Source organism: Coturnix japonica, chromosome 4, assembly GCF_054131305.1.
Source record: "Coturnix japonica strain WE chromosome 4, WE-NBRP24, whole genome shotgun sequence".
Lineage (NCBI taxonomy): Eukaryota > Metazoa > Chordata > Aves > Galliformes > Phasianidae > Coturnix > Coturnix japonica.
Window position 1 is genome coordinate 44,114,369 of NC_140666.1, and position 13,751 is coordinate 44,128,119.

General features: G+C 40.1%; 1 protein-coding gene across 34 annotated transcripts in view; it reads right to left on the minus strand.

Moving 5' to 3' along the window:
* Positions 1-13,751, minus strand: part of TENM3 (teneurin transmembrane protein 3) — a 770,347-nt gene that overhangs the window by 19,455 nt on the left and 737,141 nt on the right. The window lies entirely within an intron of this gene.

Consider the following 13,751-nt stretch of genomic DNA (forward strand, 5'->3'; position numbering starts at 1 on the left):
TGCAGTCTTCCCAGTTCACAAGTAGTCTCTCTCTATTTGCAACAGAGAGAAACATCTAAAGGGTGATTTGGCCCAGCTAAGACTTGTTTGTTGGCAGTAGCTGCCCATCCACACCACAGCTATGTAGGAGGAAGCTAAAAGAAGCTTCGGTCTCCCAAAGTCCCTATAACACAACCCTGCAGATCCACACAGTTCGCTAGGAACTTCATACTTACAATTATGATCAAAATTGCTCCCTTTTCAAAGAGAAAACCCTCAAAATAACAACAACAACAAAACAAACAAAAAACAAAAACAAACAAACAACCCCACCCAAAATTCCAAGCATATCACTGAGGCTACAGAAACTCATTTTTAAATGGAGAGAATTAATTCCAAACAGCTTTAACTCACAACACACTTACTTTCTCTGAACATCACGAGCACTGCACGGATTGCTGTAACTGAAAGGATTAGGTTAAGAAATGCTTTTTTTCCAGTTTGCTTACTCTATAGATGACAGCTTTTTGCACACAGTCATTTTCATCCTTTTAACACAGTTGATTTCCTTTGTTTATGAGAGACTTTCACTTAGCAACAGGAAAAAGAAAAGAATGTTTGAAAATCAGAAACACTTCTGCAAGCCAGGGAAATCAAGTGGGAAAACTTGTTTCTTGAAGTTAAGTATATTTCAAGATAAAAGTTTTTTTCTTTCTTTCTTTTTTTTTTTCTTTTTTCTTTTTTTTTTTTTCAGGGTGTTTCTATCCTTAATTTTGGCTCTCTTTCACATACAAGACTTGGCAAGCTGACATACTGCATTTATGCAAGAAACTGAAACAAACATACCAACATTCCTTGGGCATAAATTTGACTGCAAACCCATTAATGACCTTTGGTTCCATATTTTTATATAGGTAAGCAGCTAATATTATTATAGGTATATTTTTAAGATATTATTATATGTATATTATCATAGGTAAGCAGCTAATATTATGGCAGATCGGGAGAGTTGAAAGATCAACAAAAAGTCATGCTACTCATTCATGTTCTTAAAAACACGACCTGAGAGTGGAAAGAATCCTAACAGTTTTGATTGCTTGGTCCAGGCATCTTAGTGCAGGAAAAAAAATGTGAATGAGATGTGAAGTTAAGAACAGAATTTCTCATACTTTTATAGCCAGGAACAGAAAAAAGGCAATAGGTCTTTTTACTACTTACTATCTATTCCATTTTATGATGGATTGTAATGTGTGTCCTTCATCCTGTTCACAGCACACTGAATACTAAACTTACTTTCATACTTGATATCTTTTTGCTCACAATGAAAGCCTTATCAATGCTCAGCATAGCAACATCACTCATACCTTTGGGCATTCCTATGCCATTTTTCTTATTACATCCAAATATCCCTGCATTCTGCTGCCAAGGTGAATTTATTCATCCAAGTTTGTCAGTTTTAGACCAAGAGATTTCTTTTATCTGTCTAGTGTTCTAATATTGAAATTGCCCTAAAAGGAGTGAGACATTAAGTCTAGAGGGCAAGCACCTATACTTGGCATTTCACAGCCTCTTTGATCTTTTCATCCAAACACAGCCCAGGCACACGTCTCTGCTGAGCCCTCTGATCTGTCTCCTGTGAGAGGCTCCATGGCAAAGCCATTCAGCCAGTCTCTTATATTCCTCAAGTGAAGGTAGCACATCAGCTTTTCAGGAACCTAAACCAGAAACTGCATGGTGGGTGTTACCTCATGTGTTTTAATCCTACAAACCCTATGTTACTCATTAACTCAATGATCTTCATGTCTGGCCAGTAACTGCAGAAGACAGAAGTAAGGACAGGGCCATCATCTCTAGCTGAATCTCCCCTTAGATCAAATTTGCTTCCTTTCTTAGGATGAACTGCCACTGCTCACTAGTTTTCCCTCTCTGCAGTGACAAATTTGCAGAGATAACAATTATCAGCTTCCCAGATTCTTGACCTCCTGCTCTTTACCTGCTGGAAGTCCTTCTTCCATTGTTCATCTTCTTTAGTTTTAATTACATTCTTTCCCAGACCATTTTTTCTGTTCTAGTCTATGTAGGACACCTTTCATTTTGCAGTGATAACTTCCTGGTAATCCTTGTCACAGATGGAAATGCCCTACTTTCTTTATTTCTGTCTTGTTTTTCATGTGAGGTGCCTCTTAGTTTGGAGCACATTTAGCTCGACCCCAACTTGCAGAGCATTATTAATGCTCTATATTGGAAGTTACTTCAACATACAATAGGGAACTATAGAAATGAAGTGTATAGTAAAGGTTGCTGCTAAAGCCAATTGCTAAGTTATGACTGATGCTGTTTTTTTTCCAGAGACCTCTGCAGCATATTCCTGTAACAAAATAAATTTCACATATATATTTTTTCTGTTGTTGTAAACATGTCAGGTTTAAGAGCAAGGCATGCTGCTTTCTGCACATTTCAGATAACAAGACATACAGTGCAAATGTATATCATGTATTTCTTTAAAGACTGGTTATGGATTACACTGTTAGTTGGGATACAGTATTAGAGAAATGAGGCATGAATGCGTTTCATAATGCAGACATGTATAATTTTGACAGTAGAATGAAAAGTACTGTTACACACTCACTCAGCATACATCAGGCATTTCCTCTGTGCATCCTGAATTACTAACAGCAGTTAGAAAATTCACAGAACATTACCCTACTTGTTTCAAGGTATTTATAGGAAGCCTTTAATAACAACATGCTGCTTACTGGTGGGTGAGTTAAAAGTTTACTTTCCACAGAGCAGTGTGCTGTGGGGTTTGTTTAGGTGTATAATCAATGTGTTGATCCACACTGAAAATCTACCCTAACCTGGCAATGAAATGTCTCATTGAGTTTGTTGAGGCCATTAAGTTCACATTTAGAATAAGGGCTGTTAAATAATGTTTGTTATTTTGCAGATACCTTCTTTCAGTTGTATGTAGACTCCCATAATACACGTCAAATGTAGTCCCTCCAAAAAGTTAGTTCACAGTTTGAAAACAGCAGTAAAGAGAAGCCACCTTAAGTTACCTGGATTGGTTATCACTGCCTTGCTAAACCAGTGACAAAATGGTCATCCTAACTGATCGAGAGGAAACAAAACCACAGTTTGCATATCACTCCTTTCTCTATCGTTTCATCACCGGTCTAGAAGTCTCCTGTCCTTCACTGTTTAAAAGCTGCGCAACTTACTGGGAGCTCGGTTCAACCATCTTTAACCATTACGTGGGTTGTCAGAAGAGAGGAAAAGACCCTTAACACTTCAACACTACAACATTATAATTTTTCCTCATCACTCCATTTCTGAGTTGCTTTCTCAATTTTGATATGCATTTTTGCTTTTCATTTATCTGAAGAGAGAATAATCCAGCTAAGAATGAACAAACTGATAATAATCTACACATGCATGGATAAACAAACAATTCTGCCTCTCTTTTTTTAATCTATAGTCTTATTGATAGACATATTTCAGTGGATCCACAACTACTCATTTATAATCCACCTTCATAAAAACAGTCTTAATTGAAGTACCATATGCACATATTCCTTTCTTAGCACAGTGTGTATTTGACCTTAAAAGGTTTAACATCTTACTTGTTAACTCACAGTATAAATATATCAGGTAACCCAAAATAATAAACTATAACTTGCTATTAAGTAAGTAATAGGTAGGGTTTTTTTGCAAGGGAGCCATAAACAACTGCATAGTTGCAGGTCTTTGTAACATTCCTTTTGTTTTTTATTTTCTTTCTCCCTAACAAGAACGGAACAAATGTGCCACAAATAATGAATTGATGTATGTTAGTAGGCTTGGCAGTTATGACAAGCAGCTTGATTTTTTAAAAAACTATGGTCTAATACTGTTGGCATTTTTCCTTTGCTCTTACTTGGAAAGTTGTTAAGCACCAGAAAAAAAAATCAAAAAAATCAGTATTCTTACCAATCCTGCAGACCTGTAAGTATGTGAAAAACATCCTCCTTTATCTTGCCTCCCTCCCCTCTCAGCCTTCTCCATATCCCATCTCCAGCTCCATCTCACTCCTCAGGAGCTTTTCTCAAACAAAATAGAGCTAAATAAAAATCACAGAAAATAGGTCTTGGAGTGGTGCTCTGAAGGACCTAAAGTAAAATGCAGCCTGAAATCCAACTCTGGATAGGAATTTGTCTGTTACAACTTGGCTTTAAAACAGAATTCAGACGGAAAATACAAACTCATAACATACAGAGGCTGGAAAGGTACTAAAAGTCTGTTAAGCATCAGCTAAATTTCTCTGTCCTGTCTGTATCAAACAAGTGTCAGAAAATTCAAACCTAAATTTGAGCATACGGTCACCTTTTCCTGTCCCTTTATCTCATTGCAGCCTTCAGCTGAGAAGGGGTTTTCATCCCAGTTTAATCTGGGATGGTCTGATCCAACTGTTTGTTACATAATTCAGGTGATGGTTTTTTTATCTTAGCAAGCTGGTCATGATGAATATTTCAGCCCATGTTTAATAAAGAAACTTCCTGAGCTTGAAAGTGATTGGCAATTTTTCACTTCACCTTCTCCCATAATTACTGCAGCATTTGAGGCTTTTTTGTGTGTGCCTATTTTGTCATAACTTTAAAATTTTCAGTCTTTTCTGTAAACAAGCATTCAGTATACTAGACATGCAAAGAATTCACCTAAATAGGCTATTCTTGACAGCTGTAAGTCATCTGCAAAACAACAGGCACACTCTAAAACCACAATCACTGCAGAAAATGTGTCTGTTGGAAAGGAGCTCCAAGCAAAGAAGCAACACCTTCCCCCCACTGCTTGCTCCCCTCCACGTCAAGATGCTCATTTTCCACTTCATCACACAACAGTGAGAACAAGCATGAGTTCCCATTCACTTCCCTGGGACCAAGCACTCAGACAGCCTAATCCAAAATGACTTCCAGATGGGTGTTTTGGGGGAACAGTGTTTTGCAGTGAGTGAAGCAATACGTGAGTTTATCATGACTTTACTTTTTGCCAGGAGAATGCCAAGCCTTTTTACGTGGAACTTGCATGAGACTACCTGGTGTTGCAGTCTTCTAACACTACACTGTTTGCTGTGATAAACATCTGCCATTTATATTCCTGTAAGGACTCCCATCTCGTTTCTGACACAACCCTTACACACACGCTGGATAAATAGGTTGCCTGAGGGCTGCAGGCACTCTGAGAATCAGGCAGAACGGCTGGTGTATGCTCAAGGGGAAGGGGTGCACTGGGAGCAGCTGGGCACAGGTGGTGTGGCTGAACGTAGAGGCATTACCTGGGGACACAGCAGCTTCCCAAGGTTGTGGTTGCTCCTCAGCCGCTTGAACACTCCTGACATGTTTGAACGGAGTGCAGCTGATTCAAGGTCAATAGTATCGGGATTGTTTGCATGAGGATGAGAGTACATTACAGCAGGCAGGCAGCCACAGATCCACAGCCAGGCTTTTATCTACAAGGCCTCAACCCTCATCCCTCGCCTTTCCACTAGGCTCTAATGGGAACTCACCCCCCCAAGCCCACAGGGTCTGGGCTCACATTTTTGCTGAGTGTGCGGGGTGAGCACCCACCCTCCAGCAGCTCCCTCTGCATGTGCATGGTAGCTTTGATTTCAGGGCTCCCTGAGGCTGCTTCCTCCCCTCTTCCCTACGCAATCTATCACCGCACAGATAAACAGTGCGCCCTGCTGATATAAATACTGGAATATAGCCTGTCAAACAGAAGAAAAGTTGGTGTGTATGCACTTTGTATGACAGATTGGCCCTTGCTCTGAGGTCTGCTTACAGTACCAGAGCTGAGGCCTTCCATGCAAAAAGAGGCAGGTCTCCTCAGTCAGACATTTTGTTTACAAATAAGTTACACTGCTGCTTTTTTCCTCCTCTTTTACCGTAAAATTTATCAGTGGTTTTACAGAGTTGCAATAACCAGCTTGGATGTAATGAACTTAATAAATTACATCACGTTTGAATATTTAGCAAAAGGAAATCAATATCATATAGCTACGTATTTTTTTTAGGACAGCAATATGCCTAGGTAATAAAAAATATTATTATTATTATTATTATTTTTTTTTTGCAGGTTCTGTGCTTAGTTTTGAACAGCACTCTAGTTCCTTGGGTGTAAGAGTCAGACCCACCCAGTGCAGGCTTCAGAAGTGACAAAGTGTATCATCCTCGGAGGAAATTGGGTAGCACTTTTAAGAACTCTCAGAGAAGCTCATCAGTGCGGCCTCAGTGAGGACATTCCCTTCTATCCAAATTATAAATTTCCATGAAAATTGCAGCAACCTCATTAGAATACTAAGTTCAAGTTAATACATGATAAATTCATATTAATAAATTCAGCACTGGTAACTGAGAGGTACAAGCCTTATGATTTTGGAAATACAACCTCCTTTGGAAAACAGGCTAAAAAAGCCTAAAAAATTGCTCTCTGTTTTCCTGAGGGAGACCCACGAAGGAGAAATGTGAAAGGCAGATAGACACAAAGCACAGAGGAATTGGAAAAAATGGACAAAGACCAAAACAACAAGGTGCATAACAGCCAACCACAGTAAGACTGACCACCTGTACAAACTAATCCAAAATGACCTCCCTCAGAGATGGGTGTTTCAGGGGAATGGTGCTTTGCAGGAAAGAAGCAGTGCCTGGGGAAAGAAATAATGTAAGATGAGGCTTGAACAAGAGGGCTGTACTTGAATACAGTGTGACTGAAAACAGCTGTTGACATGAGGTCTGGAACTGCCCTTCACCACCACTCAGTGCACTGGCTTACAGTGGAGTGAGCATAACGGAGCGACGGGGAGCTTGGCTGTAGCCTCACTGCCTTTTATTTGACATAGAAAGTGAACATGGGACAAGAGTATTAGCATGAGGACAACTGAACAAATGGTATTATGTTCCTGATAAGGCCAGAAGCAGAATGGATACTTTCAGAACCATAATCAGAGTTGATTGGATTGGCAATGCAGGACATTTATGTCATTAAGAACAGTACTGTATTTTTTTTTTTTGCTGAACTATTCTTCTAAGTGCTTTCCAAAACCACAGAGACATCATATGCTGATTTTCTTGGCAGAAATCAAAGCTCTCTGTTCTTCCTCATACATGTACGATATAATAATGTTGATAGATCTCCTCAGGGTTGCTATTTTGATGGTATAGTATTACCTATTCAGTGGTTTTCTCAGTTTTGCTTGTGTTACTTAGCCTAGACAAGGCCTAGCAAACATTCAAGAATCAACAAAAGGGTAAAACAGGTCCACTACCTATATCTGAACAATTAGAGGACAAGCTTACTGAAAAATTTTACATTGATATATGAGGGTATAGATGATTTTCAAAGTCTACTTCATTATTTAGTAGGATGAGTCTGAAACAGCAAAATAGCGCACAACACTGACAGCACAGCCCTACTGTACTGCATAACTGCATTAGAATTACGGAATTTAGTACGGAACTGAGTTATGTTCCAGATTAGGAAATTGTGAGACCACAACCTCTATTCTCATCAAAAGGATGTTTAATTTAGAAATTAGAAAAGCTGCTTAACTGTTTATCTAAAGAAATGGCATGGTGAGTACAAACAGCAAGCACAGCTGTCACTAAGATCTCCTCAGAAACTGCATGCTGCATGAATGATACTTATGTGCTCATGTGATCGATCTAACTAAGGGAAGGTTTACAACATGTAATATTCTTCAACTTGCTGTGACCATGCACAAACTGAACACATCAGCTAGTTATTTTTCTCGATAAACTCTCTTGGACAGAGGGAATATGTAACTGGTTTGAATAGAGGGAAATGCTATTGGCTTTTAGGCCAGCATTGCTTCCCTAGGTCTGTGTAGGAGGGGGAGAGAAGGTTTGGCCTGCAGGAGTTTCAATTTGTGCCATGATGAGAGGAGAAATACCAGCTCTTGATTAACAGAGAAGCAGACAGTCCCTGACACATGCATTAAGAGGGAAATATGCATAATGCACGCTGGATTCAGAGGGACAGTGTGGATAAAGAAACATATGTGCAAGGACTGGGTATAAAAAATATCCCCCCAAAATAAACTTGAGAGGATTAAGAATGAAGAGAATAAGCATTAAGTTGCTCGAGTAAACATAATATTGAATGATTAGAGGCACCACACTTACCTGTAAGACATGATTACAAGCTCACGAGACTGCTACAAAAGTCAATGCAGGAATTTGAAAATCAGGCGAACAAACTCCTCTACTTTAAGAATATGGTTAATTACTTCATAGCCACTACACTGTGGTGGATAGATGAAGCAAGAAGCTGCAACAGTAAAAGCAAAAGGAACAGAAGGCTGCTGATGGTAAAATGGAGAACAATGTCTAAAGAGCACTATGAAACCAAAGACATTCAGAGAATACTGTTCAGAGCTGATTAAAAAAGGAAAAGACTGCGATTTTTGTACAAAGTTCTGGTATTTCTAAGAAAACAAAACCAAATCTGAATGAATGCCCACAAATTTCAAGAGAAAAAGACATTAGGCATTTTTTAGATACTCAAAAGTACTGAAACACAAATGTGATAGAGAAATGAACACAAATAGAAACAAATGAATGCCCACAAATTGAAAGGAAACCACACATAAATGCTAAAATTGCAAAGTGAACTGCAAACATCCTAATATACAGTAAAGCAGCAACTGATTTGACACTTACTGGAAGATAATTTCTATCTGATCAAGATTAAATATTTGCTTTTCTCTAAATTAAATCTCCCAGTAGAAGTTCCTTACATTTTTTACAGGCCAAATCTCAGTATTTCCAAATCAGACTCCACAAGAAATCCATTAAGATGAAGCAAGAAGAAAACTGCAAAATATCATCAGCTCCCTGTTGCCTGATACAGACAGTTACAGATGATGTGTCTGGTACGTGGGGAAACTAAACAAGTCCACGCCAGAGGCAGTGTCTTACTCTGAATCACAAAGTTTTAAGGAAACCACAGCACTGAATGCATTGTTAATAAAAGCATTATATGTAAAGCGTGATGCTCTGCGGCACACACTGGAAATAGATTTCACCTGCAATTCTCTGTACTCTGTTAAATTATCGTAAGGATAATTTCACATTCTGCACAATTTCATCACCTTTCCAGAATGGCTGGAAAGCTCATTAATTTAACTGTGGGAGCAAAGTAAACTTGTAAGAGCTCTGCCTGCTAATGTCACTCTCTTTGATTTCTGTTGCATTCCCTTGGAGACAAGAATTGAGCGAGAGAGGGAGGAGAGGAATGAGAAGACAAATGAGCTCAGGGCATGAAGTGCCCGGGGAAGGATTGGATGGACTGTCAAGAGTTACAGGAGGGGATTGAGAAGAAAAGCACCTCTGGGAAAGGAGGAGGCAGGGAAGCCAAACACGCCTTTAAGAATGACAAGAGACACGGGAAGGAGCAAGAAACAAAGTAGGGACATATGGAAACCTAGTAGGAAGGGAAGGGCTGGGGAGGCAGAAAGAGACATGGATGAAAGGGAGTGAAATTGCAGGGAAGAGGAGGAGGCGCCTTAGTGTGGATCATATATTTACTGCCTGCTGACGCTGCTCCCAAAAGGAGAGTGATGCGAACAGGGGACAATGCAGGAAGGAGATAATGATCAGCAGCTACTGGAAATAATGCACCGTGTAGGGAGAAAAGTTATCTCAGATTAACTACAGGGATGAGAGAACGCTGAAGGTGATCCCATACAGTCTGCACCTTCCAGGGAGATGGAGGCACCAAGCACAAGCCAGAAAAAACGCAAATGCCTGAAACTGCAGCATCTGTTGTCTCTGACTGGCTCTGAGATCGATTGGCTCACCTCTGCACAACACAACCTACAGATGCCCCATGGCTCCAGAAACCTTGATCCGTCCCAAAACACCCTTAGTGGGGAGACACCTGAGGGCCAGGCACATTGGGGGACAAACACCACAGCCTTGGCAGTGCAGAATTCTGTCTAACATACCTGTTCTGGAATAATATGCCCTATTAAGCATCACCAACCACTCTGTTAGCAGTGGGGTTTTAAAGCATTTTCAGCTCAACTGAAAGCCTGGCTGGCCAGAGCTGGCATGATGGGGCATTTGAGGAGACCAGGAGTGAAGGATGTGGGTTTGCCTCCTGCTAGGGGCACCTCAGGGCCCTTTGGCAATTCACTTCTGATTACAAGTGCTTGCAATTTTCATTTAAAAGAGCACATAAAATAGAAATACAAAGATTGCCACTGTGTCAGTCCTTCCCTTAGGCAAAGTGGAGACTACATAAAGTAAAACCTAGATTATTCAATGTCCAGATCAAGTGAAAAAAGAATAAATTCTTTTGGAAGTGATGTTAGTGTGACTTAGTCAGCTTGGGGAAAATAGCCCTAACAAAAAAAAACATGAAAAGATGTTTTAATATGTGCCAGGGAAGTGATTGCCAATTTTGGGGATGGAGTGTTTTTCTTCCAAGATTTTGTATTTTCACTAAGAAGTTGCTATAGAAAAAAAAATAATTAAAGAGTTGTTTTAAAATCTACTCCCACATCAGTGAGAACTCGGCTGAATCCATGCTGCAGTTGTACAACACAGTTGCACGAGAGAGGAGTTGGCAAAACTATTACTGAGTTGGCTCTGAAGACTGATTTTTTTTATCACAAGAAACGCAATATTTTTATTCCACTTCTGCCATTCAAACAGGTGCAGAACCAGCAAATGGTGAAACAGCCAAGCCACAGTGAGAGCTGGAAAATGCCATCTCTATACCACTGGAAGTTCTGACAGTTGAGAACTTTTGCCTCCGAGATGGGAGGAAGTCTAAATTCACCATGGAATATAAACTTTGTTGTCTTCTCAAAATATTCTGAGAAGCTAAGTAATAGTATAGAGTGAATAAAGTATATAAAATACATGAATTCCTATATGAAAAGAAAATGTATCCAGCAATGAAACTGAAATATTTTCCTGTTACTAAAATAGAGTAAGAAAATCAGAAAGATTTCTTCTCCTAATTTCTTATTCCTAACCAGGCATCCTAGGGAAACCTTACAGTTTTACCAGGAGTTCATTTTATTCAGCAGAGAAGTGTTCAGCTGCATACGTTTTTAGCCCACGCTGCCTACCAACATGAATATGCAAAAGCTGGGACTGATATGCACGCATACAAGTGCACTGTGTCACCTCAATGCAAGCCCTGATGCAGTGAGCCTAGTTTCTATTTTGGCAGTGGTTGCAGAAGGCTCTGGAAGGGCTGCCGAAGTCAGATTTACTATTACAAATCATCAGCACTGAAAAGCAAAGTCAAAACAACGTTTGCTGATCCTAGAATAAGAGATGTCAGAATGGTCTTGTTTATATCTGCTTTTTCTTCAAAAGGGAAGTACATAGACACAAATTTAGTGTATGGGGATTTTATGTAAAAAAAACCAAAAAAAAAAACCCAAACCAACCCAAAAAACAAGAAAGCAGCTGCAATGCCCGATAGATGTTTTCAAGACTGCTGCTCTGGCAAGAAAATAACATGGTGCTTTTTTTTCCTCGCTTATTCCCTGTAGCTTTACATAATCAGCACAATTTTTTATTTTTGGTATTAACTTGTACGGAGCATAACAAAAAACATGACTGCAAGGGACCTTGAGAGGTCAGATGGTGCAGCCCCTACCCCAAGGCAGGATCTGTTCTTCCAAATTTAGTCCTCAAAGACGTCTAATCTACTCTTAAGGACAGCCTGCACGGGGTAAGGGTCACTTCTGTTTGCCCCAGGGCTCCACAGTCTTCACCAACAAGTTTCTCCAAGTGTCTAATCTGAACCTTCCTTGCTGCAATTAAACAGAACAGCAATTTGCCACAGACATGGGGAAGAAATTAATATCTTTACTTATGCAAAAGCCTTATACAACTGCAGATTTGGGGTGAGTGGAACTGTTTAGCTCATACTGTAATTATTTTGGCTTGGGTCGGGTCTTCCAATGAGACTCTGATCTGAGGTGTTTAGGAAGTATGTAAGCAGCAGCTTAGAAATGATACTGACACTGAGGGGAATGGTCTGCCCTTTGGGCTCTGCATAAGCCAGCTGGACGCACCTAACACCAACTAGGAAGCTTGAATGGAAGCAGATCAGATGTGAAAGATGGATATTAAGAGACTCAGTAAATAACTATGTATTTTGTGACACTCAGTACCCTAAGTTCTTCCTGTGATGAAAAATACAGACCTATAGAACATTTACTAGTGAACGTAAAATCTACCCTTTTTGCAATCTTGCTGATGCTATTAAGGTACATTCAAGGGCCATCAGCAGTGCACTATAGTAGGCACACAAAAACCACATGCATCATGGTGAGACATTACTGTCCTGATTAGAACTCTGCCTCCTCAATTATCCAGTATGCACACCAGCACGATCTGAAGTGCCTGCTGTACCCAACAGATGCCTTAATTTCAGTAAGGGACTTCACTATCCCCAAACCACCTGCCTTTCCCAACTTGCATACTGGAAACAGGTGGTTTCTGTGTGTTACAGTTAAACACTGGATGTACTCTATGGAAATGGAGGAGCATTCACAGTCCATGTGAAGCTGTGCTTTGGTCTCTGAGCGCATAGGGTGCAGCTAACTTGCAGGACAGAACATGTGCCCTCCCCACTGAACAGCTTCTCACTGTTCCATGTATCCTCGCTGTGCTTCTGTGTCCTCCTGCCAGGACCTAAAAAGATGCACAGCGATGCACAAATGCACCATTAAATATTACAGGCATGAGCTAATGCTTTGGTAACATGCCCACTCCCCAAGCCCTGCCAATTTACAGATTACTGTAAGAATACCTTAAAGCTGGCAGCGATGCCATTCCACCTGCTGTCTCTGGTAGGGATCAGCATTTCTAGCCGTGTCTCCACTTCAGGACACAATATGCGGTGAAACAGCACCTGCTGCTCTCATGTCTCTGATGGGCACATGTAAAGGTTGGAGAGTAGATACAGGTGCTCAGAGCCTTCCCGCGCACTACTTCAGCCAAATGCACACTGACAGAAATGTGAAGTTATCTCAGAACACAGATGTTTGGCTTTGCTGCCGCTGCCTGACACCAGCACTTTATTTTCTTTATCATGCGTGTTGAAATGAAAGCTTTTTTTAGGCCCTGACCTTGGCAGCAGTTGCTACTGCATTTCATCTAAAAGACAGAAGAAAAGAAGGGGGAAAAAAAAAAGAAAAGGATTTTCATGATGCCCTTTGTAATCCCTAGTACTTCAATGTGGGGCCCTTGAACACTTTTACTTATCATACTAACTCTGCATCTTCATAGGCACATTTTGATCCAACCTTAGCATCTGTCTCTCAAGTGATTTAAGTATATGTGTATTTTCCAATTGACAGATGACTGAAAAAAGACTGTTAATTTTACATCTGTCTTTTCTGAACTAGATTGTATTTTAAGCTGTATTTTTTGTGTTGTTGGGTGTATCAGTTGGTAGATGATTCATTTGAGGATGAAGCTGCCTATAAAGTTGGTATCTGAACTGTTGGGTTCTACCACTTTATACATTGTCACTACCTTCCTCTTTCCACACATCTGAGGATTCTGTAAAACTTTTTGCTAATCTGGCTGCTGCAAACAGGCGTTGGTGTCTTAATGACTGTCCCATGGGGCAAAACGTTTAATGCATGAGATTTTTCCAAGGCTGGTAAAATTTCAAGTCTAGTATCTCTCACTGTTAGGTTTGCATGCGCATACCACACTTTGCATCCTCCTTTTTTCCTACAG